Raw genomic sequence first — 22,134 nt, forward strand, 5'->3', positions numbered from 1 at the left:
CCAGGACTCTCCTTTAGAGGGGAAAAGGTCACCAAAGGTGAATTTATCCAAAAGGTGAATCATGACTGGAAAGAATTCCAAGCGGAAATAATCTCATGGATCAAGGCAGCTGCTGATAGTCAGGAGCTTGCATCCCTAAAAACCAACAACCCACGGATCCAGCTCCGGCTCCTCAGCTCCCTCTTTTTTTCCACCTTTCTACCCAGATGTGAGGAAAATCCAGCAGGGGAGCAAAGATATCCCGGTGCTTTGGGAAGTTAATTCCTTGGGAAAACAAAGCCAAACCCCTGGGATTAAACGGAATGAGCCAGTGAGAAATCCTGGGATTCCTCAAGGTTTTGACAGCCCCTTATCTCCGGCGGGATGTGACGGAGCGATGGGAAAAACGCGGAGCCGGAGCGGCCGCCACAGCAGGTGGAGAAAAGCGGGAAAGGAGTTGGCCGGAAAAATGGAAAGATCAAAAAAAAAAAAAAAAAAAAAAATCCAGACAATTCCGGAAAAAATAGGGGAGGAAAGGATAAGGAGGGCACGGAGAGGGCGATGGAGGGAAGCAAGAAATAGAGAAGCCGTTTTGGACTTGAAATTTTCCTCTGTGGTTCCAAAAAACTCGTGGCCAAGAGCCAGACTTGAGGAATGACCTCACTGAGGCCTTCCAGGACCTGAGGAGGATCAGGAAAAGGAGGGAGAGGGAATTTTAGGTGGGATGGAGGGACAGGAGCCAGGGAATGGCTCCCACTGGGAAAGGGGAGATTGGGCTGGGATCTTGGCAAGGAATTCCTGCCTGGGCTGGAATTCCCAGATTTGCTGGGGCTGCCCCTGGATCCCTGGCAGTGCCCAAGGCCAGGCTGGATCCACCTGGGACAGTGGGAGCTGTCCCTGCCCATGGAATGGGATGAGTTTAAGGTCCTTTCCCACCCCAAGCATTCCATGATTCCATGGTTTTCTTCCCTGTGGTGAGCAGTGCCAGAGGAGCCCGGAGCAGTTTGAGGGATGTTTCCACACAAACATTTCTGGAGCGGTTTTAAAGCCAAGCCAACCTTTTCCCGGCTTTTGGAATCGCTTTGAACTTTGGGAGCCGCTTTGGAGCACCAGAACCGCAGCGATCCCGGAGCTCCACACAAAACTGGGTGAAGAACAAATCCCAAAAAAAGCTTTTTTGGAGGAAAACCAACTCCATGTGCCCAGCAGTTTGGGAAGGAAGGAGCTGCCAGCCAGACCTGGAGAGGAGGATCCGATCCAGGGAAGAGCAGCTGGGATTCCATGGAAATAACTCAGCCCCATCCGCAGGTGATAAAACAGCTGAATTCCAGCCCAGCTGATCCCGGAGCAGGGAATAAATCTGGGAAGTTCTCACTCACTTTTTTTCTGTGCTGGGGGCGCAGCTGAGCCTGAAGAAGGGAAGATTTTTTGGCAAGAAAGGAACTTTTTCCCATTTTTTTTGCCGTTGGGAAGAAGCCAAAGGCTGAACATCCCCGTCCACAGCAGAGCTGGAGCAGAAGGAGAGAGGGAAAAGGAAGGAAAAGGCAGAAGGGAGGGAAAGGAGACCCAGGAAAAAAATGAAATCAAATCTGGGAGGTGTGGAAAGGGAGAGAAAAGTGAGGGGGGAGGAATTAAACAAGGAAAAAGATGGGAAGGGAAGGGAAAGGCAGAAAGGAGAAGGAGACTGGAAAAAACTGGGGGATGGGAAAGGGAAAGAAAGTGAGAGAGAAAAGAAAATTAAAGGGGAGATGCGAAGGAAGAAAGGGAATTGTGGAAAAAAGGGGGAGCAGCCAGTTTGGGAATTGTGACTGAGAAAACTGGGAAAAACCAGTTTGGGAATTGTGGCAGGGGAAAGAGGGGAAAGCCGGTTTGGGAATTGTGACAGGAAAAATGAGGAGGAGCTGATTTGGGAATTGTGACAGGGAAAAGGGGGAGCAGCCGGTTTGGGAATTGTGACAGGAAAAATTGGGAGAAACTGGTTTGGAAATTGTGGGAAGTAAAAAAAAGGGGAGAAGACAGTTTTGGAATTGTGAGAAGTGGAAAAGGGGGGAGCAGAAGGTTTGGGAATTGTGACAGGAAAAATTGGGAGAAACTGGTTTGGAAATTGTGGGAAGTAAAAAAAAGGGGAGAAGACGGTTTTGGAATTGTGAGAAGTGGAAAAGGGGGGAGCAGAAGGTTTGGGAATTGTGACAGTGAAAAGGGGGAGCAGCCTGTTTGGGAATTTTAAGCAGGAAAATGGGGGAATAAGTGATTTGGGAATTGTGACAGGAAAAAGGGCGAGCAGCCGGTTGGGGTATGATTTGAGGTTTCCAAACAGGAATTTCTCCCCCAAAATGCGGAGAAGGGCACTGGGAGGAAAGCAGGAGGAGGGAGCAAGAAATCACAGAATCCTTTAAAAACCCTGGAAAACCATCCAGCCCAACCTTGGAACAGCTGGGGAGAGCGGGATCCTTCCCCGCCCTGGGAATGAGGAGCAGCTCCCCGGAGGTTTTCCTTCCAAAACCCTTTTCCCTCACGGCATTCCCAGCTCTGCTCCAGATGATCCCGATCCCAACCCTTCCACGTGGAGCTGTTTGGAGAGCAAACAATTCCTGCCCCCGCCAGCCCTGCCTCCCACACGTGTGAGGGCCCCCGGGAATTCCTTCCCAAACAATCCCGGGAATTCCTTCCCAAACAATCCCGTTTGGGATCGTGTCCCTTGGCTGCCCTGGAGTGACCCCAGGAGCAGTGGAACAAAACCCCTCTCTTCCCATCTTTTCCACAGATCTGCTCCAAGGAGAAGGGAAACGTGGAAAAAATGTCTGGAAGCGGTTGGGATGACGCCTCTCCCAAAAAAAAAAAAAATCCAAACCCCCACTGGAATATTTCCCTCCCCTGGGGTCAGCATCCAAGTGGGAGAAATGTTCCTGCTGGGATCACTTCCAGCTTGGAAAAGCCATTATTTATAGGACACAAACATCCAGAGGAGATTTTGTTTGCTCTTTCCAGCTGTCCTCAAAATCCAGCCAGGAAAGGGATGCTCAGGGTGCTGGAGGGGACGGGAATTTGTGGGAAAAGCAAAGGGAAAGGTTTTTTCATCTGGGATTTGACCCTGGAAGAGGCCACAGAGGTGGAAAAGGTTTTTCCAAAGAGGTGAAACCAATCCCTGCTCCTCACAGCTCCCTGGAAAAGGGCTTTTCCTGGGTTTTTTCTCTCTTCCAGGAGCTGGATAAAACCAGACCTCCGAGAAAGCTTGGAAATCTCCAGGTGAGGAAAAAATTCCTCTGTTTTCCTCTCCGGGTCCTTCCCATCTAAGGAAATTCAGTGTAAAAGGGAAAAAGATGGAAGCTGAGGGATAAATTCCCTTTCTTCCTGTGCCTTGCCTTGGAAAATTCCTCCCTCTGCCATGGGAGCTGGAAATTCCTCATGGAAAACTGTTCTTTCCTCATGGAAAACCAGTTTGGAGCAAGTTATCACTGCAGGATCTTGGAATTAGGGGAAATCACTCAGGACCAGCCTCAGGGAGAGCCCCGACATTCCCAAGTTTCCACGGCTGCTCACTGGGATATTTCCAGGCTTTTTCCCATGCCAAAGCCTTTCCTGGTGCCAATTCCAGTTCCTGGAGCCAATTCCAGTTCCCGGAGCCAATTCCAGTTCCCAAGCCTGGAACTGAGCCAGAGGTTGGAAACTTCAGGGAAAAATCAGCTCCAAAATTTCCTCCAGATCTCTGGATGAGTTGGAATCCTGCAGGATTCCTGTGGCTGGAGGGAAACTCTTCCCGAAGGGCCATGGAAAAGCTTCCCATGGACACTCCAAGGTGGAAAAACCAGAAATTTGGGAGAGGTCTTTTATTTAAAAATCAAATTTTAATTCTGCTTTCGGGGTGCAATTCCCGAATCTGGCACAGATTCCACCAAAATCTGCATTTCCATAAGAATTAAATAATCTTGGAATTGTTGCATTTGGAAAAAGACTTCAAAATCATCAAATCCAACCCAATTCCCACCACATTCACAACAAATCTTTCCTCAAATGCCACATCCTTTGGACAATTCCAGGGATTTGGATTCCACCACCGCCCTGGGCATCCCATTCCCATTCCTGACAGTCATTTCCATGGATAAATTTTTCCCTAATATTTATTCCAATATTTATTTATATTTATTCCAGTATTCCCTAATATTTATTCGCTGACCATCCCATGGTGTCATCCCAGGAAAAACAGATTTGGCTTTATCCCTTTCCTGCAGAAATAACTCTTGGATTGTCCCGTTTTTCCTGGCTGGGATGGTTCCTCCATCCCAAGGAATTCCAGGGGGTAAAGATTCCAATCCAAATGAAACCAGACCAAATAACTGGATTTTTACCACAAATCTCTTCCCTGAAGGATTTCTTTTTCCCCCCAGGAGAAGCTCAGGATGGAAACCAGCAGGAATTTCCTCATGGAAAGGGTGGTCAGAGATTGGAATTACCCAGGGAAGTTTGGATTCCCCATCCCTGGAGGTATCCAAGGGATTCCTGGATGTGGCACTCAGTGCCAAGGTGGGCACTGGGCACAGCTTGGACTGGATGATCCTGGAATTCCAACCTCAATGATCCCAGAATTCTGTGGCAGCTGTGATTCCGGGCATGGCTGTCCCATCTGACACCTTTGCCAAGGTTTAAACTCCCGCTTTAAGCTGGATTTTAAGGAAAATCCCCGGAACATGGAAAGGGTTGTCCAGCCCTGCCCAGGTCCCCAAGACAGCACCTCCCGCGTATCCCGAGGATTCATCCCGGCTCCAGGAGGGATTGTTGCTTCCTCACATCCCATGGGAAGATCTGCTCCCACACAGGAGGAAAAATCTGCCACCTCCACCTCTTCCTTCGTCTTTCCCAAGGCCCGCAAAAATCCTGGGAATCATCCAAGCCAACCCAGCTCCCGCCACCTTCCCCCTTCATGGAATTCTTATCCCTGCTGGGATGGAGAAATCAGAAAATTTGGGCTTCTCTGTGGCCAAAAAATTCCTCCCTGGAGCCTTCCCTCCTCTGGGAACATTCCCGATGAGCCAGCAAGAGGAACCACAGGGAGAGGGCTGGAAAATCCCCCCTGGATTTGGTGTTTCACACATTCCCGGCCACCTCAAAGGCCGCATCCCCCAAGGAATTTTTCTGGCAGTGGTCTTGGTGGCCCCGCTCCGGTTGGGAAACGTTCATTCCGAAGGAAACCTGGATGCACTGGGATAACTCCTGACTCAGCTTCCGGGAAGCCAATAAGTTTTTTTTTTTTTCCCAGTAATCTGAGGGACGTGGGATTTTTTTGGGACCCTGGACCGGCGGTGCTGTCAGCAATTCCTTAGAGGAGCCGGGGCAGCGCAGGGAATGTTTGATTTTCCTGGAGAATTCCAGCTTTGCTGAGCAGATTCAGTATTCATCCTTTTGAGAGCTGTTTTATATAAACACAGGAAAAACATGGGATCATGGAATGGTTTGGGTAGGAAAGGACCTTAAATCCCATCCCATTTCCACCCCATCCATGGGCAGGGACACCTCCCACTATCCCAGGTGGATCCAAGCCCCAATGTCCAACCTGGCCTTGGGCACTGCCAGGGATCCAGGGGCAGCCCCAGCAAATCTGGGAATTCCAGCCCAGGCAGGAATTCCTTGCCAAGATCCCAGCCCAATCTCCCCTTTCCCAGTGGGAGCCATTCCCTGGCTCCTGTCCCTGCAGGCCTTGTCCCCAGCCCCTCTGCAGCTCTCCTGGAGCCCCTGCAGGGACTCTGAGGATTCCCTGGAATTTTCCCTTCTCCAGGGGAACATTCCCAGCTCTCCCAGAGCCTGGCTCCAGAGCAGAGGGGCTCCAGAATCCTGGAATGCTGGGGTTGGAAGCAGCCTTAAATCCCATCCCATTCCCACCCCATCCATGGGCAGGGACACCTCCCACTGCCCCAGGTGGATCCAGTCCCAGTGTCCAACCTGGCCTTGGACAATTCCAGGGATGAGGAATCCACAGCCACTCTGGAAAAGCCCTCAAACCCCTTATTCCCACTTTTCCATCCTCTGTGGATTTTCACACACAACTCCTTCCCAGAACTGTCCTCCCTGTCCTGCCCCAAATCCATCACGGAGGTTCCATGAAGCGCTGAGCAGTGGCAGGACCCCAAAGGAGCCATTCCTCTTTTTTATTTTTGCCATATTCCCAGAGATTTTTTTTTTGTCCACTGTGTATTCACAGAGCTTTTTCCTCAGAAAACGTGGAATTATTTCCTCATCTTGCAGGAGAGGTCAGCACCAAGCTGACATCAATATTTCGGGAATGGCCCCTGCCAGCCCCGGCAGCGGGAAAAGCCACCAGAACATTCCAAACCCCAGCTCTTTCCCAAGTCCTCCTCCGGCTACAAACACCAAAGCCAAGTATCCCAGATTTTAAGTGCCACTGGCATTGGTGGCACCCCCAGCCAGGCTCCTGAATCGTTTGTGCATTCCCTGAAATAATTTTGGGTGTGGCAATCCCAGCCGGGGGTCGGGAGCCGGCTCAAGCTGGCTCCGGTTGGGACCAGGCCACGCCGTTGTGAAGGAAATTACTTGGAAGTGCAACCCTACGGATGGAATCCATCAAATCCGTCTGAACTCCAGCGCTTGGGGATGCTCCACTGGTCTTTTCATTCCAGAGGAATTTGTGGCCTCGTTGTCTCCAGGGCTCCTTTGAAGCTTTTTCTGAGTCTGGCTTGGGGACGAGGGATTTTCCTGAGGTGACAAATGGGAGCAAAGGGTTCTTGGGGTGGGATTGGGAAAGGGTTTCACCCTCAGAAAGATGGGAATTGAAACAGGGACACCTCCCACTGTCCCAGGTGGATCCAACCTGGCCTGGGGCACTGCCAGGGATCCAGGGGCAGCCCCAGCAAATCTGGGAATCCCAGCCCAGCCAGGAATTCCTTGCCAAGATCCCAGCCCAATCTCCCCTTTCCCAGTGGGAGCCATTCCCTGGCTCCTGTCCCTGCAGGCCTTGTCCCCAGCCCCTCTCCAGCTCTCCTGGAGCCCCTGCAGGGACTCTGAGCATTCCCTGGAATTTTCCCTTCTCCAGGTGGAACATTCCCAGCTCTGCCAGAGCAGCAGCACTCCAGAATCCTGGAGTGGAAATAAAAGGAACCCAAAAGAATCACCAAAAAGAGAGGCACTGGGATGCTGTCACAGCTGGAGAAAAAGGGAATCTTTCCCCCTGGAGCCGAGCAGAGGCCAATGGGAACCAAAATCCTCTTGGTAACAAATTCAAGGGATAAATTATAGGGAAGGAAAAGGCCTGGATGTGCTGAGGGAGATTTTGTGGGGAAGAACAGATGGGATAACTCGGGATGGTCCAAGGTGGGCCGGACAGAACATTCCAACTGCTGGAAAAACACCCGACCTCCCCCTTGCCTTCAACACTCCACTAAAACCAATTAATATTCATTAATTAACAGAGCTTTGAACTCACTAATTCCCAGACAAAAAAAACCCATTCCTTTTGTCCATTTGGAGTGAAAAAATGGGGGATTTCCTCTGGAAGCAACTAAAAATCCCACACAGTTCCCTCTTTTCTTTCTCCACCTCTGATAATTATGCTGGAAATATTTTTTCCCTCCAGGAGCGTTTTTTCCTGTTTGCTCCGAAAGTGCTATAGATCCAATAAAGCTCAGAATCTAGGGAATGAAATCCTTGGATTAAAACTTTTCTGAGCCGTTTGTAAGGAGCGGTGGCCACATCCCAGGGGGAGACAGAAGGATAAAAATTTGGGATGTGAATTCACCTGGAAAAAAGGGATTTTGGGTTGTGTCCCCATCTCATGCTGATTCCAGGTGGGAAAAACATTCGGGATGTGGTCCAGGTTTAAATCTTGCATTTGGAGATTGCAAAGTCCAGCTCTTAAGCCAGGCCCAGGCAAGCTCAGGGCTGGGCCTTAGTTCCAAATCCATCCCTCTGAGAGAGGGAAACTGAGGCACAGCCAAGGATTTTTCCCAGTTTGGAACCACGCCTGTGCCCAAAACTTTGGAGCAGTTTCTCCAAGGAGTTCTGTTTGTTAAAATCCAAACTTCTCCACAGCTTCCACCTGGATCCTTTCCAGGCCTGGAAGAGCTCTTAAGCCAGGCCCAGGCAAGCCCAGAACTGGGCTTTAGTTCCAAATCCATCCCTTGGAGAGAGGAAACTGAGGCACAGCCGAAAATCCTGTTGGATTCTTCCCAGTTTGGATCCACATCTGTGCCCAAAACTTTGGAGCAGCTTCTCCAAGGAGTTTGTTTGTTAAAATCCAGAATTTTCCATAGCTTCCATTTGGGTCCTTTCCAGGCCTGGACTTTAATGGAAAAGCTCCTTAAAACAACGAACTCCATGGGAAAATGAACTCCCTGGAGCCCTTTTCTGGATGGTCTCAGGGAGTGGGAATGTCATGGCTCCAGCACTGGAGATTTCCTCTGGTTGGGTTATCCTGATCCAGTTTTGCTTTTCCTCAGGGAATTCTCCCTGGTGGGAGCCTCTGTGATTTCCTGACCTCATCCAAGGATATCGTGCCATTCTTTTCCTTGGAAAAGCTCCTTGGAAAAAGGATGCTGAGCTGCTGTTGGCTGTGATGCAGCTCCCAATTAATCTCTTTAAAATGATCCAAAAGATTCCAGGCAAACGGCATCTTCTGAATTCCATGAGTATTTTCTCCGGGAATGATGAATCCTGTGAGTTTCCCCATGCTGTAAATTCTCAGTGCAATCAATTCCGATTAACTGTGATTAATTATGATTAATTATCTCATGAGCTCTTACCAAATATTTAGTGGTTTAGTGGATACATCTGGAAAAAAAAACCCAGCAATTCCTTGGAATATTTGCTGGGAAGATCCATCTGGGGATGCTCGAAGGTTGAGTTTGGAGGTGGAGGAGGGAGGACGGAGCTCCGGATTTCGCCCTGTGGGCCATGAAAATCTGGGATTGATGGATTTTTTCCAAAGAATCTCTGAAGATTTCAATCCTAGACAAACAGTTTTGTCTGTGCTCCTTGGAGATTTCCGTGAGGAAAATTCCCTCAGGGGGTCGCAGCTCCACTGGGACAACTTTGGGGATCCAAAAAGATTAAAAACCCTTCGGGATGAGGCTGCCAGACCTCGAATTCCAGGGGTTCTCCCGGCCCTGATCCCAACACAAACCTCATGGAGATGCTCCATGTGCTGAAGATCTTCCCAGAGGAGACCCAAAATCCTGGAAAAGGGGAGGGGGCACCCCTGGATTCATCCCCAGGATCGGGAACTTCTGACTCCCCGCAGCAGAGGGCAGCAATGGCCCACACTCCACAGCCAGGCAATTCCAATGGGATCTGGGGAAAAGATCCATGCGGGAAGTGCCTCAAAAAGAACCAAACCAAAGGGAAAAAATCCCCTCAGCTCCAGGAGAAAGAAGAGCTCCAAGTCCAGGGATTTTCTTCATCTTTGGGTGATTCCTTTAACATCCAAAAAAAAAAAAAGTGGGAAGAGAGCAAAGATGGGATAGGAAAAAAAAAGGGATGTGGGTGATTCTGATGGAAAAATGGGAAAAATGACCCACAGCCATCCATTGGATCCTTGTGGCTTTCCTGGAGGGTTTGGAATCAGGCACAGCTCAGGGAAAGACTTCCAGCTCCTTTCTGCTGGATCCGTGGCTTTGGAAAAGCTGGATTCTCTTTGGGATCTCCATCCCAACTGTCCTGGGAAGAACGGAGCCTTGGGGATCCCACCCAAGCTGCTCCAGGTGTATTTCCTGGGAAGGTGCTTTGGAAGCACCTTCTGGCTGCTTATTCCTGAGGTTTCTAATTCTTTTGGATTCCCAAAGGGATTGAGGGATCACCGAGGTTGGGAAAGTGAATCCTGCAGGAAAATTTGGGATCCGGGACTCTATGAAAAGGCTGCTGAGGCTTGTCTGGGTCTGGGGCTGTAATTCCCTGATGGTTTTCCATGTGGGAAACCACACGGACATGGAGACCTGGCTCTACAGGTGATGGTTAAAGGCATGGAATTGCGGAATCATGAATTCATGGAATGGGTTGGGTTGTAAGGGACCTTAAGGATTTTCTCATTCCAACCCCACTGACAAGGGGAAAATTCCACCATCCCAGGGTGCTCCAGGAGAGCTGGAGAGGGGCTGGGGACAAGGCCTGCAGGGACAGGAGCCAGGGAATGGCTCCCACTGGGAAAGGGGAGATTGGGCTGGGATCTTGGCAAGGAATTCCTGCCTGGGCTGGAATTCCCAGATTTGCTGGGGCTGCCCCTGGATCCCTGGCAGTGCCCAAGGCCAGGTTGGATCCACCTGGGACAGTGGGAGCTGTCCCTGCCCATGGAATGGGGTGGGGCTGGGATGAGTTTCAGGTCGCTTCCCACCCAAACCATTCCATGATTCCATGATTTTAGTGTCCAGGACTAGACTGGCTCTGGAGGCTCTGGACAGTGCAGTGGGAGGATGGAGCTGTCCCTCCACTGCTAAACCCCGTGCTCATCCAGCCCCAATTCCCTGGAGCAGGGCTCAGGATTCCTGGAGCTGTGGGATCCTGAAGACATCCAAAGGAAAAAGCTCTGGGGGTTTTTTAGGGATTTCCCTCCATGGAGAGAGGAGCCGTGGAAGGAAACAGGACCATCCCACCTTCCCCACCTTCCCCTCTCTTCCAAAGGAGCTGATTTGCAAATTCCATTTCCAAGATTTAATTCCTGGGATTCTTCCAAGTCCCGCTGTCATCCCAATGGCCTCTGTTTATTTATGTTTGAATTTTATTTAGCCCTGTCCGACGTCTTCATTTCCAATCCCATTAATTGCCAATTAAATGTCTCATCCCTGATTCCCGGGGATGGGATGACCTTATCCTGGTGTTTTATCCCTGCCTTTGTTTATCTGGAATTTTGGAAAGACATCAAACCTTAACGCAAAGGCCTCAGCCTATGGAGCAGGAGGCACATCCCAGGGGAAGCAATTCTAAAGGATTCATCCTTCTCTCCAGGATAAAACTTCCAAACTTTTTTTTTTTTTTTGGATTTAACCCACAGCTGAAGGAATTCTGGTTTTTTAAAGGAAAATCCAGACTTGTTGGAAGCAAAATCCCTCATTTTGATGGAGAGATTCCTCTCTGTTTCTATTGGCACTTAAAGATCTTAGGTGGACACATCCTAAAAATATTCTTGGGATGAGGATTTTGATGATATGGGATAAATCTTCTCTTTCAGTCTTTTAAACATCATTAAATGCCAAAAATTCTCATTTTTCCTAGAAATATTTTTTTTTTCGGTTGAAAGTTATGGGGTTTTAGAGGTCTTGGTGGGAAAAAAAGCAGAAGAAAAGCAAATTTCTCCCATTTTTGATGGATTCCCATCCAGCTCTGATTCTGAAGGGGACACACGACTATGGAATTATTTATCCCAAAATTCAGAGGGAACAGGAATCCTTCTTTTCTTTTCCAACCAGTATCCCTGAGAGTGCAAAGGGACTGGGAAATCTGGGATGGCAAGCTCCTCTGCACATCCCACTTTTCATCAAATGTTTTGGGAATGGGCCAGCACTGCTCGTGGAATTCCAGGATTAAGGTTTATGGACACCCAGGCTGGGAATAAGCAGCCAGAGCCTCTCCACTACAAGGCAAAGGGGAAGAAATTCCAGAATATTCCAGAGGAAACTGGCCTGTGGCAGGAGCGGCTGGAATGGATTTTGTCCCTCCTTCTGCCTCTCCTGGGCCGTGTTTGTCCCCAGCTCCATGGATTTTTTTTCCTTTTCCTTCCCTTTCTGTGATCTCCTAAAGAAAAAAACAATAAATGAGGAATTAAAGCTTTGATTGGCTGCCAGTCCCTCTCCTTAAATCATCCACAAATTCCCAGGCTGGTTTGGGATGGAGACACCCTAAAGATTTTGGGATGTTTTGTTTGGTATCTGCAGAAATCCAAACCCTCCCCACTCCCATCTCTCCCTCAGGCAGCCCCTTCTTCCCCAGGAAAGGGAATTGGGAAATTGGGATGAACAATCCCATAAAGCATCCCAGGAGAGCCTGAAATGGCTGAACAGAGCCTGGGCTGGGCTTAGGGCTCAGGATAAGCTCAAACCAGGCCGGACCTTGCCCAGCTGACCCTAAAATCCCTGGATTTGCTGCCAGTGCCCCTCCTAAACCTTTCACTGGTTTGGGATGGAGGCACCCTAAAGAAGTTGGGATGTTTTGTTTGGTATCTGCAGAAATCCAAACCCTTCCCATTCCCATCTCTCCCTCAGGCAGCCCCTTCCTCCCCAGGAAAGGGAATCGAGACGAACAATCCCATAAAACAGCCCAGGAGAGCCTGGAAAGGCAGATTCCCGCTGAACAGACCTGTCCCAGGACAGGTCACAGTGGAGACGGTCATGACACACACGGCGTCACCACGCGATTCCTGAAGGCTTCACCCCACACGCACAGACAGACACACACACACACACAGACAGAGAGACACACACAGACAGACACACCACGCCACCTCACAGGGCTGCAGCACTGGCCCTTTGTGCTCTCCAGCCCAGCCTTTATCCCCTCATGGTCATGCCCTGCACCTGTGTGCCCTCTGCCCCCTCTGTGATTGGTCAGGAATGTTCCAGAGCCTTCTCCTGCCCCTTCTCCAAGGAATGTTCCAGATCCTTCTCCTCTCACTGCTCCAAGGAATGTTCCAGAGCCTTTCTGTAGCCACTGTCCCAAGGAATGTTCCAGATCCTTTTCCTGCCACTGCTCCAGAGAATGTTCCAGAGCCTTTCTGCAGCCACTGCTCCAGGGGATGTTCCAGAGCCTTCTCCTGCAGCCACTGCTCCAGGGGATGTTCCAGAGCCTTCTCCTGCAGCCACTGCTCCAGGGAATGTTCCAGAGCCTTCTCCTGCAGCCACTGCTCCAGGGGATGTTCCAGAGCCTTCTCCTGCAGCCACTGCTCCAGGGAATGTTCCAGAGCCTTCTCCTCTCACTGATCCAAGGACAGACCCAGAGCCTTCTCCTGCCACTGATCCAAGGAATGTTCCAGATCCTTCTCCTGCCGCCGCTCCAAGGAACATTCCAGAGCCTTCTCCTGCCACTGCCCCAAGGAACATTCCAGAGCCTTCTCCAGCCACTACTCCGAGGAATGTTCCAGAGCCTTCTCTTGCCCCTGCTCCAGGGAACGTTCCAGAGATTTCTCCAGCCACTATTCTGAGGAATGTTCCAGAGCCTTCTCCTGCCACTGCTCCAAGGACAGACCCAGAGCCTTCTCCTGCCACTGATCCAAGGAATGTTCCAGAGCCTTTTCCTGCCCCTGCTCCGGGGAATGTTCCAGAGCCTTTCTGCAGCCACTGCTCCAGGCTGAGCCCCTTTCCCTGTTCCCTCAGGAATTCTCCAGCCTCTTCCCAGCTCCGTTCCCTTCCTTGGACCCTCTCCATCCCCTCCAGCTCCTTCCTTCCATGAGGAGCCCAGAGCCAAACCCAGGGTTTGAGGTGTCCCAGCAGTGCTGTCATTCCCTGCTCCTGCTTCCACTCTACTCTGGATAAAGGCCAGGATGCCACTGGAATTGTTGCCCATCTGGGCTTGTAATCAATGGAAAACATCAAGGAGAACCTTGGGAAAACTGACCAGACTCTTCACCTCTCCTTGGGGATTGAAAAAAAAAAAAAAAAAAAAAAGGATGGAAAATCGGCCATTGGAACATTTCTGCTTTAATTTCGGTCTTTTGGAAAAATTCCAGTCAGGAGAACGTGATCCCACGGCATTGTTAAAACAGAAGGTGAGAGGCGGGGAAAAGAGAGCAGCGAGGAAAAGTGTGGAATAAAATAAAGGAATCGAATAAAAGGAATATCAGGCAGCCTGGCGGAATTCCAGGATAGTAGGCTCGGAGGATAAAGGGATAATTAACTGGGAGAAAGGAGTTTGGCACAGGAGGAGTTCTAGCAAGGGAAGGGCTGGGAGGGGAATGAAAAGATGGGGAAACACCAGGAAAATCCATTCAGGAGGAGCACTGGGAGTGATTTTCCTGAGGGTGAGAGAGCTGAAAGGGCACACAAAGGTAATTCCAGGGTAAGTCAGGGGGGAAAAAGGAGGTGGGAAACTCCAAGCGGGGAAGCAACAAATAAGAACGCTCCGAGGGAAAAGATTCCAGCCTTAGCTGGAATTCAGGGACAAGCAGCTTAAAAATGTGCTTGGAACAACATTTCGGGAGAAAAGGAAGGACAGGCCACTGGGAGAGCTGGAATTCCTCACAACATTCCATCAGCAAGGAAAAGAAGCAAACAAAAACAAGGAGGGAAAAGAAAGAAGGGAAATGTGTTTGGAAAATTGGGAATTAACCTGTAAAAGTAGCTCCTGGTATGGAAGAAGTAGGGAAATACAGGGAAAATTGGATGGAAAGTGGACTTGGAATAGGAGAGTTACAAGGGAGCAAATTGGATTTCCAAATCTGGGAAATTGGGGTGAGAGCAGGAGATCTGGAGAAGGGAAAGTTGTGCCAGACCTTCCAACAGCCAAAAGAATGGGAATCCTGGGAATTCCCATAGTGGGAGTGTGAGTTGTGACTCTGGAGTAATAATTGGACGGGTATGAAGAGAAAGGATTTGGGAGTGAACCTGAAGCTGGAAACTGAGGTTGAGCACCCAGGAAATCTTCCCGGAAATCAGGAATGTCAGCCTCTGGAATAACCATTCCATAAAGAAATGAGGGAATCTCCTTGGTTGGGAATACTGGGAAGTTGTGGCTGGGAGTGCCCTGGGCCAGGTTGGACACTGGGGCTTGGAACACCCTGGGATAGTGGGAGGTGTCCCTGCCCATGGAATGGGGTTGAAATGGGATTTAAGCCCCTTCCCAACCCGAGGAATTCCAGCAGGGATGATGAGGATCAGCGTCTCCAACTCTGTTCATGGATTTCCTTCTCCACCTCATCCCTATTTTTCCTCTAAAATGATGGCTCAGCTCATGAGCTCAGTGGTGATGGGGCTGGAAAACAAATCCCAGAGTGTGCAAGGATGGAAAATCATAAGAATTTCCCATGGGCACAGCAGCAGCTCAGCCACAGAAAGGGGATGGTGAGGGGAAAAACCTCGGGAATAAGCAGAATTCCCAAGGAAAAGTAGGATCTGAGACACTGGGAGTGTGATGAAGGTTGTCTTTGATCCTGGGAAAATGGATCCCTCTGTGGCAGCAACCGAGTGGGAAGCTATTCCCACATTCCGGGTTCAGGTGTCACATCCCAACCTCTGGAATAAACATTCCCAACCCTCCAAGCAGCCCCACGGATCAGGTAGGACACAGGGAGCATCCAGAGCAACACAGGTGATGCTCCGGCTGTGTGTGTGTGAGGCGGGGGGGTGAAATTCGGGAGGTCAAGAAGCCAGGGCGACAAAATCCCATGAAAAATCCAAAATCCTCGTTCTCCGAGCGGGAGTGATTTCATTGGAAGCTCACAGGCAGCCCTGGCAGCGACCTTGGCCGGAGCAGCACATTCCCCTTCCATGGCTGCGTCCCTCACAGCTTTCGCCCATTCCTCAAGTTCCTTCTCCCTGCTAAGCCGTGGCACTCCTGCCTTCTCCGGCCGGAGCCGCCGCGGGATCCTTCTCATCCCGCTCCCTGCGGCGGCCTGGCCTCGGGAAGCGTGGGGACGGCTGCGGCCCCAGTGTTTTTTCAAGGATTGTTTAGCGTTTACTCCCCCGGAGCATTTGTGTATTTTAATTCCAGCCCACTCACGCTCCCAGCAAGAAAACTCCCGGGCCAGGGCTCCACGCGGGCCCTCGGCACCCCAGGATTCCCCGGCTTTATCCCAAAACTGCGGGGGGACGGCTGTTATTGGAAAAGAAAACAGCCGTGTCAGGCTGTTCCCCGCTCCCCTGCCCCAGCCTGAAAGTCCCAGGTCCGTGTCCCGAGTCTTTCTTGGAGAGCGGTTTTGCATTCCAAGCTCAGATCGCTCCCGAAGATGCCAAAGGAATTTGGTCGCTCAGCTCGTGAGGAAATGCTTGGAAATTAGGTGTCCACATATCTCCGATGGCTCCGGATATTTCCACAGATAACGTTTTCCGACAGATCCTTCCTTACCCAGGCTTGCCAGGGGAAGTTTGGCCCTCCCGAGAAGCCACTGGAAAAGTGGGATGTTGAGGAATTGAGAGGTTTCTTTTGTCCCGGCATATCCAGGCATCAGCATTCCCACAGATCCTGGTGGGAAGAGGAGTCAAGGCCATCCCAACCCTCATCTGTTTCCCACAAGAAAATGAGGAACTGAAGGAAAAGGAGAAACTTGCGAGAGAATTAAAGCTTAAGTTTAAAGTTGGTGATGTCCCACCCCTGGAAGTGTCCAAATCCAAGCTGGACAGAGCTTGGAGCCTCCTGGGATAGTGGGAAGTGTTCCTGCCCATGGGTGGGGTGGAATGGGATTTAAGGTCCTTCCAACCCAAAATATTCCATGATTCTCTGATAAATTCCGATTTCTCAGTGATATCACTGTGAGGTGATTCCTTTCATATCCAGGATTTTGTTCCTTGTCTGGCCACAGGACTTTGCTGGACAGAGGGGAACAGGCCTGGGGTCCTCTCCATAGGATTTTTTTAGGAGAACATCCCACTCCTGGGAATGCCTTTCCCAAAAAAAGCCCGTCGCTGCTTCCAACAACCGTGGCCAGCCCTCGGAAGAGATTTGTAGGGAAGGAGGGAAGTCCCTCCACATCCTTTGTCTGCTCCAAGGTCATGGATCACGGGGAATGTGATCAAACCTTGTACAGACTTCCGCACATCCCGAGACACCCTCGATCCCAAACCCACGGGGGCGGGAGCAGAAGGATTTCCAAGGACGAGGGCCCCAAGATGAAATGAGGAGAGAAAAAAGAAGTTGGATGCACTCTCAGGAACACATTTCTGAGGGAATGCCGGGAGCTTAGGAACGGTCTCCCAGTGGAAGGGTGGAAGCCCCTTGACTTGAGGGCTTCCAAAACGGGACAGGACAAAGCCCCAGGGGCCGCAGAGTCCGGAAAATCCCGGGGTCAGCGGGTGGACCCAGTGACCCAGCAGGACGGGGCTTTTCCACCCCTGATTCCAGCCAGTCTCTGAGAACCCTCCGGACTTTTGGGAGCCACGGAGCCGAGGAGCCACGGACACAAATCCCACAGCAGGGGGGTTGATGTCATTCCAGACCTCTGGTCCCTTTGGCAGCACAGCCGTCGGAGCTGGGATTCCCTCCAGCGTCTCCCCCGGTGCCTTTAAGGGCTCCGAATTCAATCCTGATCCAGAAGTCTCCGTGCAAGGGGCGGATCCAAGCGGGAAGTGGAATAAAAATTCCATAAATTGTTCTTATCCGGGTCATTCCGTGCCCGAGAGCAGAATTTTGCCATTCCCACCTGGAGGCCTGTTTGGATACTTGAACATATTCATGGATGATGCAGGCAGGATGGATTTTTCCTTCCCTTCTCCTGTTTGGGGCAAATTCTTTTGGAATTTTGAAAGGATTTAGTGGAAAAAGGTGTGGAAATTGCTGAGGCCTCCATGTGGGAAAAAACCCATTTGTAACAGCATCAGTTTGTGGCTCTCCTGAGGAAATCCAAGCTCCCCAAGGCTGGAATGACAAATGGATACAGCTTGAATTTGATATCCCACCGGATGATAATTCCTGTGGGAAAAAGACTCCTTTTAAACAGGAAAACTCCTTAAAAAAAGCACCTGATCTTCTCAAATTGGAGATTTTAAAGTTTGTTTTTTGTTGTTGTTGTCCATATTAATCAATATATTCCAAAGATTCCAGTGATTTGGATTTGTCATTTTGGGAAGCAGAACTCTGTAGAAAAGGTCTGAGTTTTTCTGAAGTGTTTGAGACAAAGCTTTAAAATTAAAAGAAATTGGGAATTTTAAAGTGAAAGGGCCTAAAAAGTGTTGATAATTTCGGAATATCTTGGTTATCCCTGCATGTCAATCCCAAAAAAAACAAACCCTCTGCCTTGGAATGAAGCAGAGGTAAAGAGCTTTGGGAATGGCTGTTTGGAAAATCTGTTGCTGCACAATTCTCTCAGCTTAGAAAATACACCAAGATTTGGAGTGGAGGGAATAATTATCCAGGCAGGAATGAGCCCTGGATGTGCCACAATAGTCACATCCGGAATATTCAAATATTCCCATGATGGAAATTCTTAGCTTGCTCCAAGCAGGTGGAATTTGGGATCGAAGGGATTAAACTTGGAATGGAAAGATGAGAAAATGTTTCAGCAATGCTGAGAGAATAAAACTTGCTGAGACTGATGGGTGAGAAACTGAGCAGTGTCCAGACCTGCTACATCCATGGGAAATAATCATGGAATCATGGAATGGATTGGGTGGGAAGGGACCTTAAAGATCATCCAATGCCACCTCCATCCATGGCAGGGACACCTCCCACTGTCCCAGGTGGATCCAAGCCCCAGTGTCCAGCCTGGCCTTGGGCGCTGCCAGGGATCCAGGGGCAGCCCCAGCTGCTCTGGGAATTCCAGCCCAGGCAGGAATTCCTTGCCAAGATCCCAGCCCAATCTCCCCTTTCCCAGTGGGAGCCATTCCCTGGCTCCTGTCCCTGCAGGCCTTGTCCCCAGCCCCTCTGCAGCTCTCCTGGAGCCCCTGCAGGCCCTGCCAGGGGCTCTGAGCTCTGCCTGGAGCCTTCCCTTCTCCAGGGCAACATTCCCAGCTCTGCCAGCCTGGCTCCAGAGCAGAGGGGCTCCAGCCCTGCAGCAGCTCCGGGGCCTCCTCTGGGCTCTCTCCAGCAGCTCCACGTCCTCCTGCTGTTGGCCCCAGGGCTGGGGCAGCTCTGCAGGTGGGCTCTCACCTCAGGGAGGGGCACAGGGACACAATTCCCACCTTGCCTTGGGCAGCAGCCAGGCCTGAGCAGGGGGGTCTGGGCTGGGCCGTTCCAGCCTCATCCACAACATCCCAAACCCCTCTCCCAGGGCTGCTCCAACTGTTCATCCCCACCCTGGGTTAATTTTGGATCAGCACCAAGGATCTGCCAAACTTTGGAGCATGAGATCCCCCCAAAGTCCATGAACATCCTGGGTCTGCATCAGAAGATCAGGAATGTTGCTCCTGGATGGAGCAAGGGATCATTCTTGACAATCCCATGATTTTTCCTGCATTTCCAGAGCCAATTTTGTTGCCTTTTTGCCGTCAGGACATGAAATGATTTTTGGGGCCTCTCACAATATCCGGCTCCGAAGTGGTTGTAGCTACACCCAGGAGCTGCACCCCGAGTAGTTACACCCAGCAGCCGGCAGAACCTGAGCGAGCAGAACCGAGCAGGTGAGGATTCCAAAAAGCTGGAACCTCTCCCAAGCTGGGATGAGACCAGCCCATCCTTGAAAAGCTTTGCCTAAAATTTCACGACCTACGCTGCTCGGATTCCAGAGGAATTCAGCAAAGAAGCATTTTCTGGGTGGGATTTTAGGGTGGGAACTTGCTCCGCACACATCGAATTTTCCAGAAAGTGGAATTAAGCGAATTAGCATTTTCTGGGTGGGATCTTAGGGTGGGAAACAGCTCCGCAAAAATGAAGATTTCCGGAAGATGCCGTCAGTGATTCCACAGAAACTCCTCTCCTCTGTTTGGGCTAAATTTCTTTGCCAGGATTCATTTGAGGGTCTTCCTTTCGGGAAGAGATGAACTAAAATTCCGGTGGCCGCTCCCAGTTATCCAAATTCTCTCTTTTTTCCTGAAGAAACAGGAGGTGGAAGCTGATTTCCAGGCCAAAATCTGATTCATCTTCTGCCTTCCCACGCTTATTTTTCCTGTAATTTTTACTGGACACGGTTCTTCTCTTGGATCCAATCATCCTCTTCCCTTCCCTGTGCCTATTCCTTCCTAAAATTGTGCTGGATCAAAATAAGCCGAGGTTCCAGAAGCTGAGCTCGACTGAGAGACTCTGTTTTCTGGGAAATTGGGGAATTTAGGATTGAAAGGGCAAGGAGGGATGAGGAAAAGCCATTTTTCGGGATGGGTGGAAGCCGTGAGTCACAAAGGATCGGGGATGGGAAGACAAGGAGGAGGAAAGGCTGCTCTGATGGGTCATTTTCCATCCCCATGTGGATTTGGGAAAGTTGGAGTCACATCCCTCAGCTACTTTTCGGATCAAAAGCGGTCACCCGAAACTAAGAAATTCCAGGATTTCGGCTCCTCCTTTCAACCACGCCATACTGGGAAGCATTCCTGATTTTTTTTTTTTTTCTCCTTTTCCGCCATCTCCTCTCCATCTTCTTTCATTTAACAGGAATATCAAGTTAGAGGCTTGTTAAGCCTCAGGCTCATTAGGAGAAACTGAAGCTCAGGGAGTTTGCCTGGAATAGTCGGGATCTGATGACAGAAGCTGACACCGGATTGTTTGGGAGTTCTTAGGATCAAGGAGAAATCGGCTGGAATCCTGGGATGAAAGAAATTGGAAACCAATCAGGAAGAGGCAGTGGTTTGTGTCAGGCAAGGGGAGCTTTTCCCTAAAAAAACCCCACAAAATCCTCTGATCTAAGGAATAGTTTTGTCATTTAGGACAAGAACAAACGGCCTCAAATGTTCCAGGGGAGGTTTAAGTTGGATATGTGGGAAAATTTCTCCCTGGGAAGTGCTGTCTAGGCCTGGAAGAAGCTTCCCAGGGGTGGAGTCCCCATTCCTGGAGGGATTGAAATCCATGTGGATGTGGCACTTGGGGACATGGGTCAGTGGTGGCCTGGGCAGTGCTGGGAATGGTTGGACTCGGTGGGCTTGGAGGGCTTCTCCACCCTGAATTATCCCAAGATTTCCTGGATTTGTGATGTCCAGAGGGGCGGGCAGCAGGTTCCATGATATCCAGTGATCGGAACATTCCAGTTGGGAAAGGCAATTCCAGGGAGGCCCAGCCCAATGCTCTCCCAAGTCCTGCCCAGGCCAGGAACTCCTTCTGTCCTTACATCCAGAAAATCCAGGTCCCCCTTTTCCCTCTGTCCTCTGAGGGATGGATAATCCATCCCCCTGGGAATTTCCACCTCCCTGGGAGTTCGGAACTGCTCCATTCTGAGGGAATCAGCAGTGCCGGGCCTTATTTCTCTCCAAAAAACTTCCTTCAAGAGGGAAAAACCTTTGAATCCTTGGACACCCATGGAAGCTGCGCTTCCACTCCATCCCAGCTGACATTTCCCTGCTTCTACCTCCGCCAGGAGTGGGCTCCAACTTTTCTATTTTTCAATTTTGCCCCCCTCTCTCCCTTGCTTGTGAGGCTTCCACGCAGCCGACCCAAAACCCAGCTCCAAAAGCTCCGAGAGCCCCTCGGAAGGAGGAAGCAGCCGGAGTTCGGCAGCCGGAGCAGTGCAGGCACGAAGGTCATCCTTTGCATAATGTATTTATCTTGGAAAACGGGATTTTATTCAGGCTGTCCAAGAATCCAAGTGCTGAAACCAACACTAAGTCAACAGCACTTAGAGTAATGAAATAAATTCTTCAGGACAATCCAGCCCAAGGAGTTGACAAGGAGGGGGGGACCGGGGTTGTTTTTATTAAAATTCCTTCATTCCTGCAAACCGGCATTGTCTGTGTTTCTTGGATGCGGCCTACGGAGAGACACCGCGCAAGGCCTAGGCCGGAGTTTATTTAGTCTGCTGCCTGCAGCAAAGGAAAACAAAAAGCTTAATAAAAGATTTCCTTCTGTGGGAGCCCCTGCGATTCGCAGATTGGAAGATAAGGGGGCTGTTCGGAGCAAGGGATAATTCTCCATCCCAACAGCCATGGCATTCCCAAGCCAAGGGAACGGGAATTTATCTCCAGCCTCTGGTTAACCACAGGCCTGAGTGAAAGCCACCAGGACTGAAAGCTTAAACTGTTCTTAATTGTGCTGTAAAGCTCAAAGGAAAATATTTTTGATGCTCTGGCTTTTTAATCTAAATATGATTTAGATTCGGCTGTGCCCTTTCCCTCCCGACAGCACTGCATCAATCCTTGATTTCATGACCTCTCATGTGGAATTCTGCCAGGAATTCCGTCGAATTGGAAGCTTAATTTGGAGCCTAATTTCCACTGGCCCTAAAACTTGGGGATTCGGTTACGCTGCAGCTGCAGCAGCAGCAACAGAATGTGGTCCCACTCCTGATCCTTTCGTTTACCTGGAGAGAGCTTTCACCCCGTTATTCCAGGGTATTGTAGCTGTTGTTCCTTTGCTCAGGAATTCTGTCGGTGTGGCAAATATTCCAGGTCCTGAAGGAATTTTTTTTAGACCTTTAAAATGGAAATGTTACTTAGCTTTGGG

The sequence above is a fragment of the Agelaius tricolor genome, unplaced genomic scaffold (genome assembly GCF_023055355.1).
Source record: "Agelaius tricolor isolate 1412-34295 unplaced genomic scaffold, bAgeTri1.0.p SCAF_54, whole genome shotgun sequence".
NCBI classification, from domain to species: domain Eukaryota; kingdom Metazoa; phylum Chordata; class Aves; order Passeriformes; family Icteridae; genus Agelaius; species Agelaius tricolor.